Raw genomic sequence first — 10,544 nt, 5'->3', positions numbered from 1 at the left:
AAAAAAATCGTCACTACAAATCAACTTTATTACATGTTTTGTGCCTTAAATAACAAGTTATCAAAATTTGGTGATACATTATTTTCGTCAAATTTGTTCATAATTTTTCTTCCATGACTGCCATCTTGGATTTGTACAAAGAAATATAGAACAAAAAGGCAATTTCACAAGACCAGATCTCCGAATGCATTCATGAAAACCCGTATTTATAAACGATTTCTTCTTGTGAGTATTTTTATAAATCATGTAATCCATTTTCAAGGGTTACTGAAAAGGTGTGTTTTGAAAATACTTAATTTGAAACTGGAAATTATTAAATTTTGTGCCATTTTTCCTTGGTGTCCATAATCTGTCCAAACTGCCTATTCAAAACATGCATATAAAATTGGCCATAACTTCAGAACCATTTATCCTATTGAGGTCATTTAAAGACTGAAATGCTCCATTTAATGAGCTCTTTAATATAAGGTATGATTCTACAATACAGGAGAAACTACACATTTTCATGGTCATCCCTACTACTAGTGAGATGAAAAAAAAAATTGCCTCCCTGATTAGTAAAAAAATTCTCCACCCAAATCTGTATAAAGGTATACATTGAAATTTAAAAAAAAAAGATTCGCCGCCATAGGCGACGAAAAATAAATTCCTCCAAAGGTAGCAAAAAAAACCAAACTTGTTGTTAAGTTGGTAAGTCAATATATTCGATCAATTGATGATAATTTGATTAATAGCGCTATTTAAAGTAAATTAATTGCTTCTGCATTAACACATTGGAACTGTATTTAATACTCCTGAAAAAACTGACATGTACTTCCTGCCGACACTTTATGCTGTAAACTGTGGCTAAGAAAATATGAGGAGGAGAGTAAGAGCAAAATTGAACCGTTCACAATTATATGTTCATATCTTAGAAAACTCAGCTGTAGGTGGTTCAGTGATGCTGTTCTGGCCTGTAGGGTGGGGGTAATGCACCCCATAAATCAGGAAGGCTGCAAAAATAGTAAACTTGTTGCAACAAAGTCAACATTTTAGATAGGCTATAAAATGTACCCCAAATCATGTAGGCTCCAAAAATCAATTGTAGAGGGGTAAAGGTCTGCTTTTTGGATATGTGGGGGCAAAGATATCTTCGAGATTTGAGATTAAACATGTGCAGGGTCTTTCAGAGCCAATTAGTTTCCTCTTTGTACAAGTAAGCAACAAATAGTAATGTGGGATGTACCCAAATTCTTTTTATTCATGTAAGCAATCATTGGGATCACCAGACTTCCTTTCTAACTGAAATTGTCACTGGTGTCAGACAGTGACATATGGTCTCTACTACTTTTTGGCTAAAAGCAACAGTTGTAATCCTTCTATGCAAGTTCAAGATATCCTGAGGTAAAAACGGTCTGATCTAGACTATGCTGATGATGTAGCCCTCCTAGAAGATGACAACTAAAGCCATCCCACAAGAAACGAGTGGAAAGTTTGGGCTTTAAATGAGCATCAAGAATAGAATTGAGGCTTGCAGCAACTTGGTCAACTAACCTTGATCACCTCTGTTCCAGTTAGAAATGTAGGTTACATCAATCAATGTTATGAATAAGTTTGAAGTTTTTATGAATATATTGTTGCATCAACCATAGAATTGGCAAAGCATCAGGTACACCATTCATGAAAAGAAATTGAGGAAGTCTAAATGTTTCATCAGTTGATACTCCAAGATAAAATTGTAAAACCCTAGATTCCTTTCACCCTCCATTATGCCTCTGAATGATGGGCTCTTAGATGAGACCATATTGATGCTTTTGATTGATATGAGGTACCAGAGGAAATTACTCAGCATCACATGGACACAACACATTACTACTGCATCAGGTCAAAGACAAAACATTCCATCATTTAGAAAGATCACAGTGCTTAGCCATCTGTTAACAATGGATATCTTTGGAAACACACTCACGTCATGGAAACAGGAGACACCATAATAGAGGACAACCTGCAGGGATGTCATTCAAAGAAGTTGTAAAGATTGTGTTTAAAAATGCCCGTCACAGTGTTGTGAGACTTTTTTTCTAAGTGCAATGCCCGAAGTATGAGGTATGGACTATAGCTGCAGATTGTTTTGTTTGCTACGGGCATGCATTCAAAGCTCTGCTACCATTTATTGAGCACTTAAAAAGGCCAAGTTTACATGAGTACCTTTTGAAAATTGATATCAAGATTCATGTTCTGATGTCATTGTATGCATGTTCATGCCTTAGGTTGTATGAAGATAACCACACATCAATTTTGAATTCTTGCTGTCTTTTTTAATGTAAAATAAATGTTTGATGCATCTTTTGAGTATTGGGTTTTGATAGTGAAAGACTGCCAGGTAGAAAAACATCTTTCTTTGTGTGAGAGTTGTCAAAACAAATGATGGAATGCATCTACATGAATCCTGTTAAGTAAACCTTGAGATGTTCAATGGCATGTCATTGCATCTGGACGCATAGTATTATTTTAAAGGAGTAGGGGGATTTGTTCATAGGGCTTTCTAATGTTATTTCTTCACTTTACCCTTGATAAAGTGCCTTTTCCTAGGGATTTCAAAGCGTTATAAAAGAAATAAATACACGGCAAACAAACAATTGTATGCTTTTAAGAAATGTCTTGAAGCTCACCACAGTGGAAACACTGCATATGTGACTTGGGAGCTCTTGGGAGAGTGTTCCATAATATAGGGCCATCCACTTAAATGGCTATCACCAGCACAATTACATGTCTGAAAGTTCAGACCGTGACTAGAACGGGTGGTTACTGAGCTAAGACGCGGCCTGTTCAGACGCTTAGACACTTTGTAATACACACCGGTGAGTTTTGTTTGAACCATCTTTAAGTTGGGCAATACTAGTCCACCAAGAGTGGATGCACAAAGATATATATAGTTAAATATCACCAGGTCATATTCTTAAGTTGCAGCTACATTCAGTAATCGCGATTACAATTGCAATGAACTTTGTCATACAAATCCAGATCAACAATACACTCCCTATATTTTCTAAACTCTTTTCTGATTGACTGCGTGGTTTTAGAGTGTATTTATTTTTTGTTTCATTGTTATGCAATAAAACATCTGTATAAGAAAAGCATCCGTTTAGGTATCGGTAAAACAGCCTATACCTAAATATTGACAAGGAGGTGAAGAACACAATTTCCTTAAACATAGGACAAGGTAACTTGGCTTACTTTATATCAACCAGCTTGTGCTAAAGCTGTTAGTTTAGTGGTGCAAAATTAGCCAATGCCCACGGCTTGGGTGCCAAATGGCTCAGAAACTACTTTCGCTTGCTTTTTTTATGAAGCTATTGATGATTTTACCTTTTTGTTTTTAAATCTCGTCATGGACTTGCCCAGCATATTTGTCTGATCTCATTCAAATTTACAATCCTCAAAGCTCTAGAATCTACTCTGCCAATCTCCACTTGCTTCATGAACCCACATCTCACAACTCACTTGGTTAAAGAGCATTTGCTATCTGTTTACCTGGAACAATCTCCAAAATTACATATCTTTTTAAGTACTTAATAAGACTACCTGGTTCAGATACATTGATCACCTCTGCTTTAAATTTGATTTGCAGTTGACTAAAGTATATCATTATGTTTCTGTTTATATTTTGGTATCGTGTCCTTGCTCATTGTGGTAGCTTGTTCAGTGTACATTACAATGAGCAGCTTTGATGGATGTCTGTGCTGAAGGTTCCATATTTATTTTATTTTATTCATTTTTTACAAGTGGCCGGCTGCTGCAGTATTTTTATGTAATTTTCCCTTTGTGAATCTCCTTTTTTCAAGGCTCTGAATTGCCATAACACACCATGGTAAAGTAGCCAATAGGGTGACATTGCTCACTAATCACCTGAAGTGTTCTTTTGTAATATTCCTTTGCTGGATTTAGTAAAACCTCTCAAAATCCATTTGGGTTGCTTTTTTGGATTTGGTAATTTTTTTTCTCTACTTGAGAAGCTTCGATATTCATTTACTACTCCCTGGCAATGCCGATTCCGTGTGCCCTTGTTGCTCAAGACCTTTAGCAATACCTTTTAGTCTTTGGTTAAGGTATTTTGATAACAGAGGATGATCCCATAGAAGTTTTTGTGTGGGAAATCTTCAAATCTCCAAGGGGGGAGATATGAAGTCAGCTGCTTTCAAGTACAATCATTATGGTTTGTAAAAGACAGGACAAGTAGCATGGCAGATGTGTGCTAAAATGAGCAGTTTCAGAAAAGCTCCAAATTTGATATTCCATGCCATTTTTTTCGTCCACCATAACAAATTACCCTAGTTTTTATTGATTTTTTTCTGTTAACCATGAAAAAAAAACCCAATTCTAATAAGTTTTCTAGGTACTGAAGTCTAAATTTGAATAAATATTACAATTGATTCATTTTTTGGTAAATTGTGCAAGAGATTAGCTCCTCAATGTTCTGCACTAGTTATAGTGGTGTATGGTCACTGGACCTGGTCCTGGGTTCAATGTTTTCAAATTAAAATAAAGCAGGGTGAAATTAAATAGGAATTTTACTGCTGTCAAGGAAAAAAAAAATCGCAAAATGGTTTGGCATAAATTTAAAACACTTTTCTTTCAAGATATTTTAAATAAAACTCCATTTTCAATAAAACAATTGAACCAAGCATGGAAGTTAATTGAAGAACAAATATTAGTTTTCTTTGCGTGTAACGTACTTATGATTTTACACTTTCATTTCTATAATGTCAATCCCAGAATAGACATAAGTTGTTTTCTGCTGCGAGGTTGAAAGTGTATACTATTGTCAGTTGAAATGGCTGTTTTTGTCTTATTGGATTCCTTTCATGTTGATCATTTACAAAATGTGCCAGCATGTGTATACTTGTGCCAATACTACCAAAATCTGAATTTTGATTATAAAAACTATGTGTGATTCTAACCATTTCGATGAATGATATTACATGTATGTGTATTTTTATTTTTCAATCAGTCAGCAGTTTAAAACCATTTCATGTTCTGATTTCTCTCTTACAACAACTTTCCAATGAATAACTTTCATTCTCATACAAATCTGATTTTCTCCTTTTATACAGTATAACATATGATTTTCCCAATTTAGTGTTAATAATAGTAGCATAATTTCGCTGGTTGCACTATCAAATCGTGCAAACCTAATCCCACAGAGCCTATGCACACACATACAAAGGTTGATTAGTCGGCCTGCTAGCGGCGCAAAAACGTAAAAGCACCAACATTGCTACCAAATTCAAGTTGAAAGGAAGTATAAAATCACAGAGTTGTCATGATTTGTGATATATTCAAACTCCTCAATGCCTTCCTGCTGTGTTTTTGTTCTCTTTAAAACTTGAATATTGACAAGTTTGAATGCATTAGCTAAAATTAACATGAATTGTCATGATTGGCGATACATTGGAACTCCCTACTGTTTTCCTACTATGTATCTTTTTACTCTTGCAGAAATACAAATTTGTGTCACTTTAACAAGTTTAACAATGCATTGACTCAGAAGTCACAGAAATATAAAAAGCAGCTGCTAAACTTGGTAATACATTATACATAGAAATCCACACTGCTATCGGACTATTTTAACTAATTCTGAGTTGTGATACAATCTTCCTTCCTTTCTACACTTTGATGTCTTCAATTTATGTTCCAAGACACCAGCAGTACTTTCATCAACATCAAGTCAGTCAGTTTGTGATGATTGAGCCCAGTAAACACCCCAAAGTTGTATTTTCTGTAATTGTTGCTTGTGAAATGGGAAATGAAATCCTGAAATTTCACCAACAAATACTGTAATTAAGGGCAATGACATGCATCAAAGAAACCCAGGGACACAATCACGTGCATCCAAAACCCATGCCAATACTGTAATTCTGAATAATGCTAGCTATTCAAACTAACCTGTAAAAGTTATTGGATATATTCCTGGGATTGAATTTGCCTAGATAGCGCTGCAAGCATACAAAGCTCATGGCACAATATGCTTTCTATGTACCAGGGATATGAGACATCCCTGTATGTACTAAGGATATGTTGAGAGATTGCTGTAGGCAGGTTGTATTATGAACAGAAATAAAGAAGGAGAGAACCCAGGCTCTGTATACTGCCGTTGAATACTGCCAGCTATGGGGGAATAATTGCAAGGTCCTTGCCGACAACATGCAGATACAAACCAAAACATTTCTATGTCAAATCTTATGATAAAAACATGTTTGTGCCACATCTTCGATGCTATCAGTGCGTCGCGCCAAACGCATTCATGACTGTGAGTGTTGCGCAGAAGCAGTGATTAGATCTGAATTCAATTTAGGTGAGCCCATTCCAAATACCTCCAATTATTCCTCAATGCCTGAATATAGGTGGCAGTCAGTCTTGATTCTTCTCAGTTTTTGTGGTATGAAAAATCTGCACAAAGTACCACACTTCAAATATATAGACCTACCTATTTCATAGATAGGGTTTCAGATTGCTGTGTAGAGCTTCTAATAATTCGGTGAAGTTTTGCAAAACTTGACAAATGTTCGCAAATATAGTAATATTCCAATAATTCTTTTGTATTTTCTTTATTTTGGAATAGCACACATTTCTTTATAGCAAGGACCAGGCTTCCTGAATTTCTCACTATCTGAAGTTGTGAATAAAAGTTTCAACATGTGATTCAGAATTCATGAAATCTATTTCCAACCGAAAAGGTATTTCGGCAGAATTGTCATCTCGCATTTTGGTATTCAAATTGATATAATAATTATGGAGAAGATTTATGTGAACGTCAGTTTCCTTACTTTGAATAATCCATAAATATGTAAGTTTGAACAAAGTTAAATTCAGTGTTACATTGTCAGATTAAATATCTAAGGTACATTGTGTGAAGACTCTCCAAAAATACAGTTTATATATCTTCAACATTTCATAATGTAACTGAATGATGGGATTGGTATTCATAAATTCATAGCACTAACTCGATGTAATCTAAGTTTCTAGATTACCAATGCCCAAATCGAATACACCCGTGCAATTCAAATCACTCAAGGAGAACTATTGAATTCTTAAACACTCAAATTATGCACTATTCAATTCTTTATTTTGCAAAATGTAGTACAGATACATGACAAAAACCCACACATAAAGAAATGTAATGGATATGACCAGAAGGCCTGAAAAAACCCACTATCATAATATATCATGATATAGCGGGCCACCCTCATAATACGCTAAAGGAGATCTCATGTCTCTGAGATTTTTTGTACAAAATTTGTCTAACTGAAATGATCAATAGGCCCTAATTATGTATATTCCAATTTGGTCATAATATCTCATGCTTATTTCATAAAACATTGCCAATAACTTGCTCTGTAAGTATAAATTGCAATCACCAGTGTGTACCGCTATAGTTTGATCAGCTCGTAATCGGCAGGCCTTCTAACATTGGAGATTAATATCGATATCTTTTATTTTGATAATTGTCTTGTGACATCTCGCCAGAAGCATCACAAATTCAAGTAATTCAAGTCCTATACTTTGTCTATTTTCTGAAACATGCACAATATAGCATGATAGGTCAACTATCTATAATAATAAACATTATTACGAAGAGCCTCAATGCGCTTTACAACAAAATAAACAAGCAAACATTAACAGAACCAACACGATTAAAATACAGTCAGAAGGAGAGCAGAAACAAGGGAAAAGACTGAACCTCAAACGTGTTGATATTGTAAAGCATGCAAGCAATAAATTACAAGTACAGAAACATAAAATATATGCAAGCAATAGAACATGATATATGAATGGTAAAATACAAAAATATCAGAGCAAAAATATTAGATCTACTTATCGGGTGTAGTGGTAAAAGCCTAACAATTCCTACCAATTACAAGATGATCAAGCAAGCTATAGTGTGTGTAGGTTAACCATGGTTTCCAAGTTCGACAGCCTCACTCACACAATAATAAAAGTACCCATACTTCATGTATTTTGATATCAGATTCTGTCTTCATCAGAAAAGTGTGAATTTTGAAGAATTTTAGGGTGCTCTGGTTTTGCAAATCACAGATAATATCTATAATACAAGAGATAGGAAATGGTCAAATGATGCAGCAAAAACATCAACAACCATGCCGCAGGAAGCTGGTGTTATGGACATTTCATTTGTAATCGGGGATAAGTTGGTTTTTTTTGTAATTTTAAGTCTTGCTTCAATTCATGGCAAAGCATTAATCCTTCCCAGTGCCATGGATAAAATTGTTCATCTATAGAGAATGTGCTCAGCTGGATGAAGATTTAGATTTTGATACCCCAGATGCAGGTATCTGATATGAGCGCAAGATGAGCAGGATTTATACTTGTAAGTGATTGATTATGGTTGGAACTATGACAGAAGTGGATGTAACATAGAATTACAGAAAGTGGTAGCAGGTAAACTTGTAAATCTACATGGGATTGTCCAGATACAGGAAGTTTGCAATCACACTACTGTTAAAGTGTTTATTTTGGTGCATGTAATCTTTTGCGCTTGACCCATTGCTTGTTTTTGTTTAATTTACAATTTTCAGTGTTCTTACATAGAGCTTTACATAAAGAACATATTCGTACACGTTTATAGACTTATGCAATAGAGGTAGTGCAAATGTAGTGTTAAAGTGGGGTGAAATTTGTATCTTCTCCAATTACACACAAGTCCACACTTGTTTCGGTGGTCAAAATATTGAATAGAATTGATAACAAACAATAAAATTGATATGATGAGGTGGGTACCGGTTTTTGTAGTATTATTACTGTGTAAAAGATGCGATGTGATGGGCACCCACAATGCACCCACAATACCTTGGCCAGAGCAGGTTCTTAACAAATGATGACATGTTAATGACTCATTTCAGGCGAGTAAAACATCTTCAGCAAAGCAATTTTAATGTACACTGGCACACTGATGATCTGATTGAACTTTCAGATCACACCAATTTTGACAAAAATTAGTACTATCTGGACGATTTGGATTTCATTGAAGGTATCAGGCTGCAGCTAATAATACTCTTTGCACATTCATATCAAGTTTAATGCCCTTAATCTTTTTGTTTGGTGTGTATTTCGTAGTTCGTTAATATGAATGGATGCAAGCATACCTTCCCCCTCTAGTTATTATTTACCACTGCTAATTTTGTGAGTAGATCGATATGCTACTTAACAGCAGTAAGTGTGTTGCTATAGTGTTGGAAATTCAGTACTATTTTAAGTTCAAAAGATTTGTGACTTTTCAAAGAACAAACCTAGTTTTTCCTGAAAACTGAGACGATAAAATAATTCAAATAAGTGCAAGATTGATGAATCAATAGTGGCACCTTTGTTTTGAGCACGTTTTATTGTTCAATATTGAATAATAATATCAAACACTTTCATGTGACTATGTATTCAGTTGCACATACCACATTTTCTTGTACATGAAACATGACTACGGAATCCTGCTTTGTGTATCATAATGTGGAATGGCAGTTTGGCACATACCTGTTTGCTGCATACGTGACACAATCAAGGTAGCCGAGTCTGATGTTTTAATACTGATTTTGAATTATAGATAGAAAGATGCTAAAATTCTTTTGTTTCTTACTGTTTTCTGCAACTGATAAATTGCTTATAACATGGTAAAGAGAAATTCATTATCCATGTTATTTGCATCCAATTGTAGCATTTTTGATGGATTAGTAACTGATGTAAACACATTTCATATTCAATTCATTCCTGGGGAGTAATTTTTCCCTTGATCATGTTACACCAGAAAAGATATCTTATACTTCCCATAATGCATTTCTCCCATTCCAATTGTCTGTACTGAAGCAGGCATGAGAATTTTCAGGTTATTGCCTGAGTTCAGGCGGTTTTGTTGTCCAAATTTACGCATTGTTATGTTTTCAGCCTGTTTTGGGACTTTTAAGGCCGAATTCACACACTTTTTCAGGCAGATTTTTAAAAGCCATTCCCATGCCTGACTGAAGTGCTATCTAGTGTGACATGGGTCAACAGCAACGAAATGTACCTCAATGAACAGAGCACATCCCATGTTTGTTTGTTTGTTTAAACGGTTGCTTTGTGCGGAGACACACTTAGGTCCTGATGGAACAAAATACTAAAGCCAATCTAAAAACCTATATACATAAAGCATGTTGACATATGTGGAAAGAAAAGAGAATCAGATTGGAAAAAAAATATATGGGAACAGAAGGCCATTCCCAACAATCAAGTGAACAATTCTACTGTCAGCCTCTGGGTCAAGAGAAAGGAAACTTCTTAATCCAAACTGAACTGCCATTTCGCCAGTATATTCTCAAAATGAAAAGAAAGGGAACTTGTACAATGGGGTGTGTCATTTGATGAAATGAGGTGATGTATCATGTTGCTGAGGATTCTGGGAAAGGTAATATAACTTCTTTGATGTTACATAATGCTGTAGATGTTCCCTTTTAAAGTGACTTGTACGACTGGTACCATTCATACAAGTCAATACAAATCAAAGTGAGGTGTTATGCAGT

This window comes from Amphiura filiformis, chromosome 6 (assembly GCF_039555335.1).
Source record: "Amphiura filiformis chromosome 6, Afil_fr2py, whole genome shotgun sequence".
Lineage (NCBI taxonomy): Eukaryota > Metazoa > Echinodermata > Ophiuroidea > Amphilepidida > Amphiuridae > Amphiura > Amphiura filiformis.
The sequence above is the reverse complement of the archived record's forward strand: the minus strand, read 5'-3'. Positions refer to the sequence as shown.